This window comes from Coenobita brevimanus, chromosome 96 (genome assembly GCF_032717465.1).
Source record: "Coenobita brevimanus isolate Jiangsu-jjx chromosome 96, ASM3271746v2, whole genome shotgun sequence".
Taxonomy (NCBI): domain Eukaryota; kingdom Metazoa; phylum Arthropoda; class Malacostraca; order Decapoda; family Coenobitidae; genus Coenobita; species Coenobita brevimanus.
In genome coordinates, this window is record NC_137049.1 from 17,254,912 (window position 1) to 17,273,911 (window position 19,000).

General features: G+C 41.7%; 1 protein-coding gene across 1 annotated transcript in view; it reads right to left on the minus strand.

Moving 5' to 3' along the window:
- Window positions 1-19,000, minus strand: part of LOC145413473 (uncharacterized) — a 364,910-nt gene that overhangs the window by 3,665 nt on the left and 342,245 nt on the right. The window lies entirely within an intron of this gene.

Here is a 19,000-nt window from a genome sequence, read left to right on the forward strand (position 1 = left end):
TACAAAGAATACAAATAAAAATATATTCATGATGAATTTCACCTTATGCCGAGGACAAGAGGCAGAGTTTTCACTACCTGTGGGCGAATCACACAACTACCCCTAACAAGGAACACCTTCCTTGTCAATGGACATGCAGCATACTGTATACCACAACTATGCCACCATTAACCTGGAGAACAGGCACCAAGCAATCCTTCCACAGTTACATGGTTGGTTATGATACAGAAAACCACCCAAATGAAATAGTACAGTCCACTGAACAAACATGCCATGGTTCTAGACATCTATGGAGAGATCTCAAAGGTAGATATTGTGAAACGATAGTGGGAAGTACTGTTCTGTATGTAATGGAAGATAAAACAGATGGATGAAATTTCTTTGCTTAAAGATAAACATGTAAATGGCTGCACCTCTCTTTTAACATGGCAGTCAATGAAATGATTCTATTCCATGGGCACCCTGCAGAACAGACTCCCCATGGATGCTGTTAACAGCACTACAGTATAGCAGCTTGAAAGAAACCTTGATAGGATGTTACACTAGAATGAGTAAAAACTGGATATACATTCCTCTGCAAATATGAAGTACAGGATCTTCACAGTATGGACCACAAAGTCTCTGAGATAATTACTTTCACTAGTAACACTCTCTCTCTCTCTCTCTCAGTCTCAGAAAGTACGGTTCACCTTCAATGAAAGTCTATTTTCGAAGTTCTTGTCTTCCAATGTTGCTTGTTTGGGAGTGAAAATGAGTTTGGCACAGCTAAAAAAGCATTTATATCCTGCCTAAAGAGTAATGTGTAGACTGCTTTGTACAAGAAAGTACTGAAGTAAAAGTATGATACTTATGAGAAAAATTACTTACATACATGCAAAGGTATTCATACACAAAAATACTTCAAAAATACTACAATTTGAAAACTATCTATCTATCTATTACCATTTCTTTATGTTAGGTAACGAGTGTGTGTGTGTGTGTGTGTGTGTGTGTGTGTGTATGAATTTGTGAAACTACCATTTACAGCTACTGCAAATTGATTTAGGACCTCCCCCCACAAGGTGTTAAAAATCACAGATATCACAGTATATCACAATGTCTGTTCATCAAATGCCATTCATTAATATGAAATCATGTTTCCCTTGTTTTTCAGGACTAGTTGGATGCATTTTGGCATGGAATCACTTAGATCTCTAAAGTAATCTAAGGACATTTCTTTGCACCAAACATTTGTCAGTTCAGTCTTGAGGTTGTCCAAATTGAGTGTCTTCTTCTCTGCCATGATATTCTTCATCTTTGCCTAGCAGTTTTCTATCGGATTTAGATCCAGACTATTGCCAGGCCAGTAGAGGACCTCAATCTGATTATCCTGAAACCATTTTGTCACCTTTCTTGACTTGTGACATGGAGTTGACTCGTGCATGAAAAAGTCATACCGATGAATAGCAAAAAAGTTTAACAAATGATCTTTCAGAACTTGAATGTACCAGTCACCATTCACCATCAAGTTCTTAGGAAGAAAGTAGAGGCCTCTCCTTCCGATTTCACCTGAGAAACACCCCCATACCATTACTGATTGTGGGTGCTTACAGTCGGCACAGTGTAAGCAGGGCCATATCGACTACGGGAGGCGGGGCGACGAACCTTGGCAGAACGCAACTGGAACACTTGAAATGTGCTTTCATTGGAAAACATAACTTTTCTCCTCTCATCCGATGTCCTGTGTGCATACTTCTTGGCAAACTGAATGTGCTGCTTCTTCATGTGGTCAGTAAGAAGCGGTTTCTTCGCTGCGGTGCAGCTTGGCAAACCCAGCTCCTTCTGCAAGCAGTGTCAGATAGTTCAAATTGAGACGTCTTGTAACAGCTGGGGATGCATTCTCTTCAATCCTACTGTTGTCATTCAAGGATTCTTGATTACTTCCCTCTTCAGAAGTGTAAGTGTACCTCTGGAAGTAATCGTCTTCTTTCCACTGCCATGCTTGTGCTCTGGTACGACATCAGGTGTCAGGCTACGCATTGCAACAAGAATCTTCGTGATGGTTGAATTTGCGCATCCAGTACGTTCACAAATCGTGTTGATGGGAGCATTATCCTGCCTCCATGCAATGACAAGGACCCTCTCATCCCTTGAGTAGTACTTTCCAGGGATGACAACTCGACTCTAGGAAAATACCAGGGCAAACAGTAATGCACACGACAAAAGAGGGAGGTGCAAGCTTGGAGCGACGGGAACATACACTCCCACTCTCGTTTCTGAGCAAGCACTGACGTGCTGAGTGTTTCACCACTTCCTGCCAACACCAGAGGAGTTGCCAGTTACCCCCCAAAATTCACTTGGTAGAGGTGGAAATAGAAAGGAAAGACAGAACTCTCCCATTTCAATTCTGTGTGTAGGTCCTACATCAATCTGCGGTGGGTGTATCTGCATTTTAGAGGATTTAAGTACTATACAGTACTTGTAATGTTCTGTCTATAGCATTACATATCTAACTTTTCCTTGAAAGTATGGATATCCTTAGAACTCACCACACTTTCAGTATATTGAATTGGTTCCCTCCATCCATCCATCCATCATCTAATCCAGTGTTGACCCATACTGAGCATAGCAGCCTGGGGCTAGGCAACTTGGTCCTGACATTTAAGATGAGAGTGACCAGCTTCATTCATCCCTGAGTGGCATTACATGTGCAATAAACCCCAACCACCCCCTGGATATAAACCTGCACTGGCTCGATCCAACCGGAGTGCCCTAATTGCCCACTAAACCACCAGGCGCCATAATTTGGTTATAACGTTACCACCCAGCGTAGTACTGCAAATGGTTTCCTAGTGTACAAGAAACCATTTGGCTCATCACTCACTACAGAGTCACCTGCAAACAGAAGGAAAAAGAAAAAATGAAGGAAAGTAAGAAAGAAAGAAGAGGAAAGATGGAAAGAAGGAAATGGCAGGCACCCAAGAGCAGCACTATATTGAGTGAGTGGATGGTAAGCGCCCCCACCAACCACCGTTTAGCTATATTTCTGTGTGGATAACTATATTTTCTCACATCATTCAAGCACCCTGGCAGCTTAAGTTTATAATTATGTCCTCTTGTTCTTCCACCATCTCCCATGATATAATCTCTATCAATCTTTTCAGTACCAAGTATACAGTTATAAAACATTATCATGTCTCCTCTTTCTCTTCTCTCAAGCAACATGGGTAATTTCAGCTTATATAACTTTCTCATACTAAAATTCTTTTGTTATCTATCATCTTAGTAGAAACTCTCTGTACTTTCTTTAATTTGCTGGTGTTTCTCAAGTGGGGAGAAAACACATATCATCAACTGACTTAGCATAACTTCACTCATATAATTAAATGCTATTCCAATACATGTGCATGCATGAGTATGTGCATGCATTCTTACCTAATTGTATCTTTAGAGGAATGAGTGAAGCTCATACACTACTGTGCATTAAACCACTATTATCAAATATATCCTTAAATTTATGAATAGTTCTGGCACACACTATTTCATCTGATAGTGCATTCCACTATGTGTGTGTGTGTGTGTGTGTTCTTACCTAATTGTATCTTTACAGGAATGAGTCAAGCTCGTACTGTCCCGTGTCTTAAACCATATTTATCGTACATATCTTTAAATTTGTGAATTGTTGTGGCACACACTATTTCATTCGGTAGTGCATTCCACTGTTCAATTGCTCTATTTGGGAAACTGAATTTCCTTACGTCTTTATCACCTCTCTTTTTATGCAGTTTTTTGCAGTGTCCTCTTGCTGACGCTTCCCCATACATTAACTCGCGGCGTCCCGTCGACGTACTTCCACGTCCTCACGTTTTGTCACTGCCAATCCCGCTGACGTACTTCAACGTCCTGCAATTGCAAGGTTCATAATTTCCACAATTTTCAAAATTCGCGCGAGATTTTCGATTCGCCCTCGTACCCAAGCCTCCCCTACCTGCCGCCAGGCGGGCAGCGTCCCAGACCCCGCGTGACCCGCGCTCGCCCTTGTCTCAGTCACTCGCCTGTTAGCAGTGACCCAGGTCAGACATGGCGCGGAAAGGTCTCTCAGATGACAAAATTGCATCCGCCCTGGAAGCCTTCACTGGAGATAGTGATTCTCCACTTGACGATGATGTGGTGGATCGCGATTACGTCCAGCCAGAGGAAGAAATAACAAGCAGTGATGAAGAGGTCCCTTCGCCCCGGAAAAAGCGGTATGTGACATACCGTAAGGCAAGGGAAGGCCAGCCTGCTCCCCAACCACGTGCATGGCTATCTCTCCATCCCGAATCTGATGAGGACGATGAGGATGACGGCGGCTTAGGACGTGATAACGCCTCGTGGTTGGGTAAAGAAAAAATATCACCCCAAGGATCAGAAGGTGGGGCGAAAAGACATATCAGGTATGGTGCAAGTCTTTTGTCTGGGGAAGTGGAAAGTGGTGTGGTGGGAGTCCTGGGTGAAAGGGAAAGTGGTGTGGCGGGAGCGCGGGGTGAAAGGGAAAGTGGTGTGGCGGGGTGAAGGGGAAAGTGGTGTGAGGGAGGCAGCACGAACACGTGGTGCACGTAGGCCTAGGGGAGAGGAGGTGGAGCCACTCCCCAGCACGTCTTTTGCCCCACAATATTCCCAAACTTCCTCACCACAGCCCCAGGATGTGGGGAAAGGAAGGAAAGAGAAGGGAAAGGGTAAAAGAAAAGGGAGAGGGAAGAGAAGTGCGAGTGATGAGAGGCGCAGCTCTCCACCTCCCCAACCTCCCCCACCACCCTCACCTCCCCACCCTGACGAAGGGGACGATGGGGACGTGGCTGGAGACGGTGGTGTCTCGTGGAACTGGGAAGATGGGAGTAATTTTACTCCCATCATTCACCCTTTCACTGAGGAGTGGCGGTCTGGTTGCACGGCTCCAGGTGTGCATGCGGGTTCCTCTAGGGTGGATTTTTTCCACTTGTTCTTTGTGGGGCGCATAGTGGAACAGACCAATATATTTTCACGAACACAGCGCCGTGAAAGTGAACATTTGGGAACCACGAGCAGGCATTCCCAACAATATGACTATCCCGTGACAATTTCAGAGATGTTCTTATTTTTTGCCCTCGTTCTCTTGATGGGTGTGGTACAAAAAAAACAAATTCCTGCCTACTGGACAACTTACCCAATGATCCTCACACCTTTCTTTGGAAAGGTGATGAGTCGTAACAGATTTCAGCATATTCTCGGCCGCCTCCACTTTTTTGATGCAGGAGATCCAGCCAATGCAAATAACACAGATAAAATGAGGAGAATTAGGCTGGTATTTGATCATTTACGGGAAATGTTCCGCTCCTCATTTTATCCTTACAGAGACCTCGTCATAGACGAGAGTCTTGTGTTGTGGAGAGGCAATATTTCCTTTCGGCACATATCCAGCAATAGACACCGTTTCGGGTTCAAGATCTTTGTTATGTGTGACTGTAAGACTGGTTATGTGCAAGACATAGTCTTGTACACGGGCGCACAGACAGATATAACAGAAGATCGTAGTATAGGACTCTCTGGGGCCGTGGTGAAGACAATGATAGAGGAGTACCTTCATCGTGGTCATGTGTTGTACCTGGACAACTGGTACACTAACCCTCTTCTCACTAGGTTTCTCCACCAACACGACACCAGAGTCTGTGGTACAGTCAAGAGAAACCGTCGCCATATGGTCAAGATGGGGAGGAAACTTGACAAGAACGAGGTGGTTTTCTTCCAGGCCAATAACATCCTTGCCACCCTGTGGAACCACAACAGGGAAGTTTGCCTCCTATCAACTGTTCACAGCCCCCTGATGCACCGCACAGACTCCGTGGATCACCGTAGCGAGAGGAGGTGCAACGTCTGGAAACCCGAGTCTGTACTGGACTATAATCTGAACATGAGGCAAGTGGATCAGTCAGACTCGATGATTTCCAGTGTTGACTGTGCCAGGACCACGATGAAGTGGTACAAAAAACTCTTTTTCCACTTGCTCGACATCACGGTCCTGAAGGCACACTACCTGCACGCCATGACCACCGGAGTATCCGAGACCTTTGAGGGGTTTGTGAGGGAGCTGGCACGTGAAATAATCGCCAAGCATGCCCAGGACAGACCCACACACCGCACCCGCACCCCCATGGCTGCCCAGACTCCCCTACGCCTCGCAGGACGCCACTATCCTAGCACAATCCCTTCCGACCCAACCCGTTGTAAACCCCAGCGCTGCTGCCATGTATGCAAGCACTCGACAGTCAGACCATCCACTCAGAGAAAAGACACAAGGTACGAGTGTGTCGAGTGCAATGTTGCGTTGTGCCTTAAGCCATGTTTCAAAGAGTACCATAACTTCCTACACTACTGAAACTGTGTGGGATGGTGATATGACGCTCATTATAATGGTAAGGCCAGTCAGTAGGTGCTAAGTCATATATAAAGTTGAAACGGGTGTAATGTTTTCAGGAAAGTAATGTATAAGTTGAGAAATAGTGTAAGTTGAAAGAAGTGATATCAAAACTACACCCACTGTGTAAATCTGCGAAAATATGACGCTCAGTATAACACTCTGGTCAGTAAATATGTGACAGCAAGAATATAAAGTGGAAACGGGTGTAATGTTAGCATGAATGTAACGTATAAGTTGAAAAATAGTGTAAGTTGTAATAATTGATGTCACGAGTACACCCACTGTGTAAATCTGCGAAAATATTACGCTCAGTAGAACATTCTGGTCAGTAAGTATGTGATAGGAATTATATAAAGTGGAAAAGGTTGTAATGTTAGTAGTAAGGTAATTTATAAGTTGAATACTAGTGTAAGATGAAACAAATGATATCGCGATAACACTCACTGTGTAAGTACGCGATAATATGACGCTCAGTAGAATCGTAAGGTCTGAAATTATGTGATATCAATTATATCAAGTGTAAACAAGTGCAATGTTAGTGGAGAATTATTATATAAGTACAAAAATAGGTTGTAAGTTGAAATAGTAGTCATAGCGACTTCACCATCTGTGTTATTATGCGCTATTATTACGCTAAATATTTACGTAAGGCCTGAATCTATATCAAAACAGTTCTCTAAAGTGGAAAAGTGTATAATGTTATTAGGAAAGTATTATGTAAGTAGAAAAAAAAAACAATAAGAGTTGAAACAACAGTCACAGCGAGTTCACTCACTACGTAAATAAGCACTAACATTACGCTAAATGTTATCGAAAGGCCTGTGAATACATAAAAACAGTTCAATAAAATGTAAAATGGTATAATGTTATTGTAGAAGTATTATGTAAGTAGAAAAAATGATATGTATCATGATTCAGGAATGTTAGCGATTCATCGTGACCAGTCTGCCCGATTTTGCTCATTTCGCACGATGGTACAATGCTTATTTCAGCTCTATTTTTGTATAAAATCCAATTTACTCTTTTATCACATGTTTTTATGTTTGTAATAAATACATATCTACTTACTTTCATTGGTTTCCCAGACTTATAATACCATAGAAAACGTTAGAGGCTCAGACCACCTACAGAGAACACAGTACCAGGTGTGACGAAGGTATACCTGTTTAGGGCACTTATGGACCCCGGGGAACAATTTCTTCGTGACTGACCATTGTTTCTGACCAAAAGCGAAAGTTTTAGCAAAAAAAATTTGGGTCCAAAAATGGTCGGGATTGGGAGGTACCAGTGGTGAAAAAGTGGTCGGGACAGGGCGGGTTAAGTAATCATTTATGTCTATTTTCTCCTTCCCTGATATGCATTTATATAGCATAATCATATCACCTCTTTTCCTTCTCTCCTCTAGTGTTGGTAGATTCAGTTTATTTTGTCTTTCTTCATAGCTTAGATCCCTTAAGCTTGGTACCCATCTTGTAGCAGCCTTCTGAACTTTTTCAATCTTGTCTATGTGTTTTTTGAGAAGAGGACTCCAGACTACTGATGCATAATCCAGGGTTGATCTGATGAATGATGTTATTATCTTTCTTAACATGTCTTCATTTATGTATGTAAACGGTATTCTCAAATTGGCAAGCAGTATATACATGTTCCGTACCTTCTCACTGATGTGGTCAGCCGGAGATAGTCTATTATTGACAATCACACCTATGGTGGTACCATTCTTAAGTGGCGGTTTGGGTGGGGCACGAACCTCTGTACAGTGTGCCACGTGTTCCATACCCGCTATGTGAACGGCTCTGATATATGTAATAGGCATCACAATAAGATAAACACATAAGAATATAATGGTAACGTGTGTATTATAATATATGAAAGAACAGTAAACTTATTATGTGTAAAATATTTATACGGCAATACAGAAACGTGGCATAATTATTTTAGTGTTGCTTTAAAAAAAAGTCGTCATTTTTATTGGCTGTTACCTTATTTCTGGGATTGGTAATAATGTCACAATTATGATTATAAGACAATGTGCAGGAATATAAGCAAAAATATGCCAATTTCTTAGTAAAAAATATATATACATTAAACCCTCGTGAGCGGCAACACTCACACACACCCAGTCCGACCTGGTCATCTGTGAGGGATAGAGGAATACGCCTGTTTGGGGACACCTCTTAAAAAAAATATATATATATATGCACCAAGACTTTTACCTCCTGGGTGGTGTGGAAATAAAGTCAAATTTACAATATGTACATTATAAAGATGGTGAGCTGAGTGAGTTCTTTGATCTCAATGTGGGACTGAAACAGGGGTGTGTGATGTCTCCATGGCTGTTTAATATATATATGGATGGGGTTGTAAAGGAGGTGCAAGGTAGGGCAGTGGATGTGGGGGTGGCCCTAATGAATGAGGGTGAGATTTGGAAGCTTCCGGTGTTGCTGTTTGCTGATGATACAGTATTGTTGAGTGAAGATGAATGGGAGTTGCAGGGTTTGGTGAATGAATTTGGGACAGTGTGTAGGAGGAGGAATCTGAAAGTTAATGTAAACAAAAGTAAAGTTATGGTGTTTGAGAGGAATGAAGTCACAGAGTGTGCAGTGAGGTTGGATGGTGAGGATATGGAGAATGTGAGTGCATTCAAGTACTTGGGTAGTGTGATGAGTAAGGATGGAACTCTGGGGGATGAAGTACGTGAAAGGGTACAGCAGGGAAGAAAGGTTGTTGGTACACTGAAAGCAGTGATGAGAAATAGGGAGGTGAGTATGGAAGTTAAGAAGTCACTGCTTGATGGTATTGTGATCCCTACCCTGACGTATGGAAGCGAGGCGTGGACCTTGCAAGAGGGGAACAAGTCAAGAGTGAGAGCAGTGGAAATGAGTTACTTGAGAGGAGCATGTGGAGTGACGTGGAGGGACAGGTTGACGAATGAAGAAGTGAAGGAACGTTGTGGGGTAGATGTGGATGTGGTTGAAAAGATTAGGAGAAATACACTGAGGTGGTTTGGACATGTGGAGAGAATGGAGAATGAAAGACTGACTAAGAGGGTGTATGTAGGTGAGGTGGAGGGAGGGAGAGGGAGGGGTAGACCGAGGATGAGGTGGAGGGATGGAGTTGAGAGGTATATGAGGGAGGGGGGGGTGAGTTGGGGGGAGGGGAGTCAAATGGTGGGTGACAGAGTGACTTGGAGGCGTTTTGTCTGTGGCCACCCTTTGCGGGATTAGGGCGTCGGGCTATAGATAGATAGATAGATAGACATTATAAAGTACAAGAAAATAACCAAAATATATCCTAAAATACCAGACGAGAGAAAGAGAGAGGGGGGGGGGGAAGGCAGACCAGGGGCAGTGTTGAGTGCAGCTGAGTGAGAGATGGAGGAAGGGAGGGAACAAAGGAGGGAGAGAGTGATTTAATGAAAACAAATCATGGCACGACAATAGTATGGACATCTGGTGTCATATGTAAAACAATAATATTTTTAAACATAAATAGATATAATCTATATCTATCTATCTATCTATAGCCCGACGCCCTAATCCTGCAAAGGGTGGCCGCAGACAAAACGCCTCCAAGTCACTCTGTCACCCACCATTTGACTCCCCTCCCTCATATACCTCTCAACCCCATCCCTCCACCTCATCCTCGGTCTACCCCTCCCTCTCCCTCCCTCCACCTCACCTACATACACCCTCTTAGTCAGTCTTTCATTCTCCATTCTCTCCACATGTCCAAACCACCTCAGTGTATATATATAATAAAAACAAAATAAAGAAATGAAAGCACAAGTTTATAAGACAAATAAAAGAAACAAAATTCCCTAGGATGACGCACATCTCCACCCAGGAGAGAGAGAGAGAGAGAGAGAGAGAGAGAGAGAGGCATCGCGAGTATGGAAAACGTGGCAACACTGTACAGAGGTTCGTGCCCCACCCAAACCGCCAGGTAAGAATCGTACGACCATAGGTCCTTCTCTCTTTCTGATGTGTGTAGGGTTTTATTTCCTAATGTATAATCCCAATCAGGTCTTTTTCCACTTTTACCAAACTTGATTACAAGACACTTGTCCACATTGAATTCCATTTGCCATGTATTACTCCATTCATGAAGTTGATTTAATTCTTCTTGTAGCTCTTTACAAGAGTCCGTGTTAGTAATTCTATTTTGTATTTTTGCATCATCTGCAAACATATTTAGATAGTTTTCATTTCCAGTGTTACTGTCTATATCATTTATATACACTAAAAACATGATTGGTGCCAGCACTGAGCTCTGTGGTACTCCACTAGTCACTTCTTTCCATAATGAGTAATTTCCCCTTAGTACTGTTGTCATTTTTCTTTTCATGAGAAAATCTTGCATCCAACAATACAGTTTGCCTCGAATTCCTCCTTGATGGTACAGTTTCCATGAAAGTATTTAGTGTGGTACTGTGTCAAATGCTTTCTTGAAATCTAAATAGATACTGTCCACCCATCCTTCTCTTTCCTGTAATGTGTCTGTTACTCTGTCATAGTAGGTCAACAGATTAGTAACACATGATTTTCCTTTTCTGAAACCAAACTGCCTTTCTGTTATCATACTGTGTTCTTCTAGGTGATTTACCCAAGCTTTTCTTATAGCTTTTCTAATACCTTGCTTACAACACTGGTTAGTGATACTGGTCGGTAGTTAAGTGGATTTTGACTATTCCCTTTCTTGAATAAGGGAACAATGTTTGCTTTCTTCCAAATATCAGGTAGTTTACCTTGACTCAAGGATTTCTTGAAAATTAAAAATAATGGATGTGATAGGAAGTGTTATGAGGAACACACTGAGGTGGTTTGGCCGTGTGGAGAGGAAGGAGGGTGAAAGACTGACGAAGAGAGTGTATGTGAGTGATGTGGAGGGGGGAGGAGGGAGGGGGAGACCGAGGATGAGATGGAGGGATGGGGTGGAGAGGTATATGAGAGAGAGGGGTGTGAGTTGGGAGCAGGGCAGTGAAGTGGCAGGGGACAGGACGACGTGGAGGCGATTTGTTTGTGACCACCCCAAACGGGATTGAGGCATCTGGCAATAGATAGATAGATAGATAGATAGTTTACTTAACTCCTTTGCACATTCATGTAGCACCCAACATGAAATTTCATCAGGACCATTTGCTTTCCTTTGTCTAATTTACGTAGCTCCTCCTGTATTTCTTTTTCTGATGTTTGTATATCTGGTAGTATGTGTGGGCAAGCATGTTCCACATAATCCCTCTCAAAATTTTTTTCATCTGTAAAAACTGATTGGAAATTCTTGTTTAATGCTTCACAAATATCCTTCTCTTGTGTATAGGTGATTCCATCGTCCGTAATGGATTGTATTTTATCTTTTACTTTGGTTTTGCTTCTGATGTTGCTGTAAAATAGCTTTGGTTGATCACTACTTTTATTTATGATATCCTCTTCAAACTGTTTTTGGGTTTCCCTCCTTATTCTTGTTTAATCGTTTCCTGCCTGTTTGTAATTATTATACGCCCTTTCACTATTGTGTCTTCTGTATTTATTCCACAACAAATCTCTCTCTTTTTTTTTTTTTTTTACATTCTGTATTGAATCATTTCTTTATTTTCTTTTCTGCTTCTTTGTGCTGTGGGATGTACTTCTGGACTCCTATTTCATAAAGTTCACAGAATTTTTCATATATAGCATTTAAATCTTGTCCTCTAAGCTCCTTTTCCCAAGCAATTTCTAAGAAGTACTTCTTTAGGTCATGATACTTTCCCTTTTTATAGTTTAGGCTCTTTTTGTAACTTTCATTGCTGTTATCTATGTCATAAGCAATCATGAAATTGCAATTTTGTACTGCATGGTCGCTTTTGCTGAATGGAGGGTGATATAATAAATTGTCAGCATCGTTTTCTTGCCTAGTAAATATGAGATCTAGCATTGAGGGGACATCGAGTCTTCTTTTTCTGGTGCTTTCCCTTACATGTTGCGTTAGGTAAAACTCTTGCACATCCAGGAGCTTTTGGTCCCAACAGCTTTCTTGGCTTATTATATCTAAAGTATTCCAATTTATATTTGTATTAAAATCTCCAGTTAGTATAATTCTTTTAGATTTCTCTTCCAATTTATGTAGTAATGCTCGTAAACTCTGAATTGTACTTTCCGTCAGGTCCTCATATTCGTCTCTTTCCCACGTGTTTGATCTAGGTGGCATGTACAAATTGGCTACAATTACTTTCCCTTCAGATGTATTTATCTCTACTGCAATTAGTTCTACTTGTGAGGGTATCTCTAATTCTATTTCTTTGACTTTTAGCTTTTCTTAGTTAATATTATAATTCCTCCTCCTTTTTTTATGTTCCTGTTTCTTCTCCATATATTATATTCCTCTAAATTTAGGATGTCATTCAATATCCTTGGTGTTAATTTTGTTTCTGTTAGGCATATTATATGTGGTTCATTTTCTCTGAGATAATCATTCATCTCTAATAATTTAGATACAATTTCATCCACATTTGAGTACATCAACTTATTCATCTTGTTTATATACATATCATGATTTGGTTTTACTACCTTCCTCCTTTTTATTCCCTCCTGTTTATGTACCACTTTCGTACCTGCAACCCAATTACTGTGCTTTGTAAAAAATTTATTCTTCTCCTCCTTTGATCTTCCCTCATTTATTTTTTTTGCTTCCTCCCTATTCTCTTTCAGTAATTCCAGTTCCTCTTGTGTTAGGCATCTTTTTATCCATACATTTTTCTATCTATCTACCTATTGCCAGACGCCTCAATCCCATTTGGGGTGGCCACAAACAAATCGTCTCCAAGTCGCCCTGTCCCCCGCCATTTCACTGCCCTGCTCCCAACTCACACCCCCCTCTCTCATATACCTCTCCACCCCATCCCTCCATCTCATCCTCGGCCTCCCCCTCCCTCTTCCCCCCTCCACCTCACTCACATACACTCTCTTCGTCAGTCTTTCACCCTCCATCCTCTCCACATGGCCAAACCACCTCAGTGTGTTCCTCATAACGCTTCCTATCACATCCACATCCACACCACAACGCTCCTTTATATCCTCATTCGTCAGTCTGTCTCTCCACGTGACTCCACAGGCTCCTCTTAAATAACTCATTTCCACGGCTCTCACTCTTGACTTGTGTCCTTCCAACAATGTCCAAGCTTCACTTCCGTACGTTAGAGTTGGTATCACAATACTGTCATGTAGTAACTTTTTCACTTCCATGCTCACTTCCCTGTTTCTTATCACTGCTTTCAAGGAACCAGCAACCTTTCTTCCCTGCTGTACCCTTTCAAGCACTTCACCCTCCAAACCTCCATCTTTACTCATCACACTACCCAAATACTTAAACGTACTCACATTTTCCAATTCCTCACCATCTAACCTCGCTGTACATTCACTAACTTCACCTCTCTCAAAGACCATCACTTTACTCTTCCCTACATTCACCTTTAGGTTCCGTTTCTTACACACTCTCTCAAACTCATCCACCAAGCCTTGCAGCTCCCCTTCGTCTTCACTCAACAACACAGTATCATCTGCAAACAACAGTACAGGGAGTTTCCAAACACTATCCTCTCTCACCAGGGCATTTTTGAACTCCTCTTTTTCCATAAGGTTCTTTGCATTTTTTAGTATCTCCTCCACAGTGTTTACACTCTGGAAGGTTACCTTTAGGGGTCTTGACTTGCTTTTCTCGTATTTCCTTAACCTTTTGTGTTCCTCTATGTCTTTACTACAGATTTCCTCTGATACTTCTTTCAATATGCTCATTACATTTGCCATCTCCTTTTTGTCTCTTGAGATCTTGTTTTTTACTTCTTCCTCTTCTATACCAGTGATTACTATAGATTTGTTAATATTGTATCTACTGAATCTCTGACTAACTTAGGATTGTTTTGGATTATTCTTTTCACTTCCTTTTTAATGTTTTTTTCTTCCACCCTTGTTTCCAAGTCTTTCTTTACTTTCACCATTTCAGCATAAGTGGTTTCCACATCATTTTTGTAGCTTTGCACAGATTCATTTACCTATGTTATCTTCTCCTCAATATCACTGTTCTGATCTATCAGACTACTTACTTGCCTAATTGTCTCTGTATCGTTTTTGAACCCTTCCATAATACAGTACCCTCGCATCCAACACGGTAATATTGTCATGCATGGGTCCCATGTTGGACCAAAAACGTGTTGGACAAACAATAGAGCTTATGGGGAAAAATGAATTATGCCAGCAACCCTAGGAAAAGTCACCCTAAATACCTACCATATACCTATACATAAATTGGTACTATTGTAATTATAATAAATGGTACTGTGCTATGAATGATAACTAACCTTTTAGGATAGTGTTGGTGGGCTTGCTGGGAATGGAAGGTGGTATCCAAGGCTGTAGGTAGTCCTACTGGGTCCCTGGAGGATGGCTGCTGGCGTCACTAGCGGGTAATGGCTGCTGCTCCTCCTCAACCTCCCTCATAAATCCTTCGAAATCACACTCAGAATCACTATCTTCATCCACAGCCATGGAAGGTCCTACTTCCGCCTGTCCTAGCACTCTGTAAGCCTTCACTGCTGCCAGGATCTTGTCTTGGTTTTTTATTATGGTCCTCACGTTGGCTTCATTCATGTCGTAGGCCTTGGCAATGTCAACTTTCCTCTCCCCTTTCTTCTTCCTGTCGATGCTTTCTAGCTTGGTGGCCTGAGGGAGGTGCCGACGCTTCTTGGGGTTCTCAGAAGGCTTCCTAGGCATCGTGAGCAGGGTAAAATGCAGTAACAAGGGCAGAAAATGCAGCAAGAAAAAAGCACCTTCCAATGCAATTATGTGACTGAGTGGCGCTGTGGCGGGAGAAATTTAAACAAAACATCATGTGACACCAGAAGCGTTTTTAATTGAGCGGCATCACGATCACGTCACGATAACGGGCGGGGAAGGCTACTTGATCAGAAGTTTTCATTGGCTATCATCATCATAGGAATGTCCAGTATGACCGTGTTGGACCGGGGGTGATCGTGCTAGAGGTGAACTCTGCGGATTTCGCCCACTTCTCGGAGCTCTGTGCGTGTTATGCTAACACACTCGTGTTGCAGTAATTAAATCGTTTTAAATAATACTAATTATTTGCTCTCCGTGCTGGACGTGAATTGTGCTGGACTAACGCGTGTTGGACGCGAGGGTACTGTACTCTCGTGGTTGACTACTGTACTGTACTTGCCATTTCACTAATTTTCCTCCTAAGTGTACCCACTTCAACTGTTAGCTCATTTATGGTTGTTTCTTTCTTGTTGACTTCCTTTCCTAATTTTTCTATTTCTTCCTTTTGCAAGTGCATCTGTTTCTTAATTTCATCAATCTCATTCTGAAAAACCGTCTCCAACCTAGGTACTCTTTCAACCAGTTTGTTGTGAGTCTCCATTTCAACCAGTTCTTGGTAGAAATCATCATCCTGCTTTCTACCTTTATCCCTTTTCTTTTCCATATTTGCTTTACTAAAGTATGTGGTCATTTTGCAGTACTAAAAGCGCATAAAGTACTTACATTCCCTGGGGCAGATTGTAGACTAAACAACGATCTGTGTGTGTGTGTGTGTGTGTGTATTTACCTATTTGTAGTATACAGGAATTGAGCAATGCTCGTGTTGTCCTGTCTCCATATCCACATTTATCAAGTCTACCTTTACACACATGAATGTTTTTCTCATGCACCACCTCTTTGTCTGAGTCGTTCTAAATATTTAAGAATATACCTAATTGTGATATACACGGAATGTACTATGCTCGTGGGTTTCCGTCGCTGTTTCTCAATAAGTCGAATTTAACTTTAAACTCATTTAAGTTTTTAGACTGGACGATCTCTTTGTCCAGGCTATTCCATAAGTCTATACTTCTGTAAGGAAAGCTATATTTCTTGATATCCTTCAAGCAGCTTGACTTTTTCAATTTCATTCCATGTCCTCTTGTTGCTCTCTTATCCCATACAAACAGATCTTCTTTGTCAATTTTATCTACTCCCACCATGGTCCTGAACACCGCAATCATGTCTCCCCTCTTTCTCCTTTCCTCTAACGAAGGCAAATCCAGTTTTTCCAGCCTCTCTCTGTATGACAGGTCTGTCAGACTGGGGACTATCTTGGTTGCTGTTCTTTGTATTCTCTCAATCTTGTTTATATCTTTCTTTTTGTGTGGGGACCACACTACCGCTGCATATTCTAACCTGGGGCGGATCATGGCCACTATCAATTTTTTCATCATTTCCTCATCCATATAATGAAATGCTACTCTTATGTTAGTCAAGAGCTTATAAGTCTCTCCAACTATCTTGTTAATGTGCTTTTCTGGTGACAAACTATCTTGGACCAGCACTCCCAAATCTTTCTCTTCTCTCCTTTTTGTGATTAATTCATTACCCAAAAAATAATTCAGTGATGGTCTCCTGGTACTTTTACCCATTTCCAATATTTTACATTTCTTTACATTAAATTTCATTTCCCACGTCCGGCTCCAATTGTGTATCCTATCCAAATCGTCCTGCAGTATTTTACAATCCTCCTCAACCTCTATCTTCCTCAAGATCTTTACATCATCAGCAAACAGACTCGCATAACTGTTCACTCCATCTACCATATCATTTACGTAAATCAGGAACATTACTGGCGCCAACACTGAGCCTTGAGGGACTCCACTTGTTACTTCCCTCCATCCAGACATCTTTTCCTTTATTACTGTCCTCATTTGTCTGTCTCTCAAAAAGTCTCTCATCCATTCCAGAAGTTTCCCCTTTAGTCCTCCTATATATTCTAGTTTCCACATTAGTCTCTTATGAGGTACCTTGTCAAAGGCCTTCTCTAAGTCTAAGTACACACAATCCACCCAACCATCTCTCTCCTGTACCACATCAATCGCTCTCGAGTGTGTGTGTATGTGTATTTACCTAATTGTGCTATACAGGAAATGAGCTACGCTCGTGGGGTCCCGTCTCTGTTTCTCAATAAGTCAAATTTAGCGTCTCTTATGAGGTACCTTGTCAAAGGCCTTCTCTAAGTCTAAGTACACACAATCCACCCAACCATCTCTCTCCTGTACCACATCAATCGCTCTTGAGTGTGTGTGTGTGTGTGTGTGTGTGTGTGTGTGTGTGTGTGTGTGTGTGTGTGTGTGTGTGTGTGTGTGTGTGTGTGTATTTACCTAATTGTGCTATACAGGAAATGAGCTACGCTCGTGGGGTCCCGTCTCTGTTTCTCAATAAGTCAAATTTAGCTTTAAACTCATTTAAGTTTTTAGACTGGATGATCTCTTTGTCCAGGATATTCCACAGGTCTATACATCTATAAGGAAAACTATATTTCTTGATATCCTTCAAGCAGCTTGGCTTCCTCAGTTTCATCCCGTGTCCCCTTGTTACTCTCTTATCCCATAAAAACAGATCTTCTTTGTCAATTTTATCTACTCCCATCACGGTCCTGAACACTGTAATCACGTCGCCTCTCTTTCTCCTTTCTTCTAAGGAAGGCAAATCCAGCTTTTCCAGCCTCTCTCTGTATGAAAGATCTGCCAGACTGGGGACCATCTTAGTTGCTGTTCTTTGTATTCTCTCAATCTTTTTTATATCTTTCTTTTTGTGTGGGGACCACACTACTGCTGCATATTCCAACCTGGGGTGAATCATGGCCACTATCAATTTTTTCATCATCTCCTCATCCATATAATGAAAAGCTACTCTTATATTAGTCAGGAGTTTATATGTCTCTCTAACTGTCTTGTTAATGTGTTTTTCATGTGACAAACTGTCCTGGACCAGCACACCCAAATCTTTCTCTTCTCTCGCTTTTGTGAATGGTTCATTACCCATCAAATAATTCAGTGATGGCCTCTTGGTACTTTTACCCATTTCCAATATTTTACATTTCTTTGCATTGAATTTCATTTCCCACATCCGGCTCCATTCGTGTATCCTATCCAGATCCTCCTGCAGCATTTTGCAATCCTCCTCAACCTCTACCTTCCTCATTATCTTTGCATCATCAGCAAACAGACTTGCATAACTATTCACTCCATCTACCATATCATTTACGTAAATCAGGAACATTACTGGCGCCAACACCGAGCCCTGTGGGACTCCACTTGTTACTTCCCTCCATCCAGACATCTTATCCTGTCCTCATTTGTTTGTCTCTCAAAAAGTCTCTCATCCATTCTAGGAGGTTCCCCTTCAGTCCTCCTATATGCTCTAGTTTCCACATTAGTCTCTTATACTTGTTAAAGGCCTTCTCCAAATCTAAATACACACAATCCACCCAACCTTCTCTTTCCTGAAGCACGTCAATCGCTCTTGAGTAAAATCTCAACAAGCTGGAAACACATGACCTTCCACTTCTAAATCCAAACTGACTATCAGCCAAAATATTCATCTCTTCCAGATATTTTATCCATCTATTTTTCAGAATTCTTTCACACAATTTTGCGACTATGCTTGTTAGGGACACTGGTCTATAATTCAGGGGTTCTTCCTTGTTTCCTCCCTTATATATTGGTACCACATTTGCCATCTTCCATTCTTGAGGCACTTTCCCCTCTTCCAGAGAACACAATCAAAC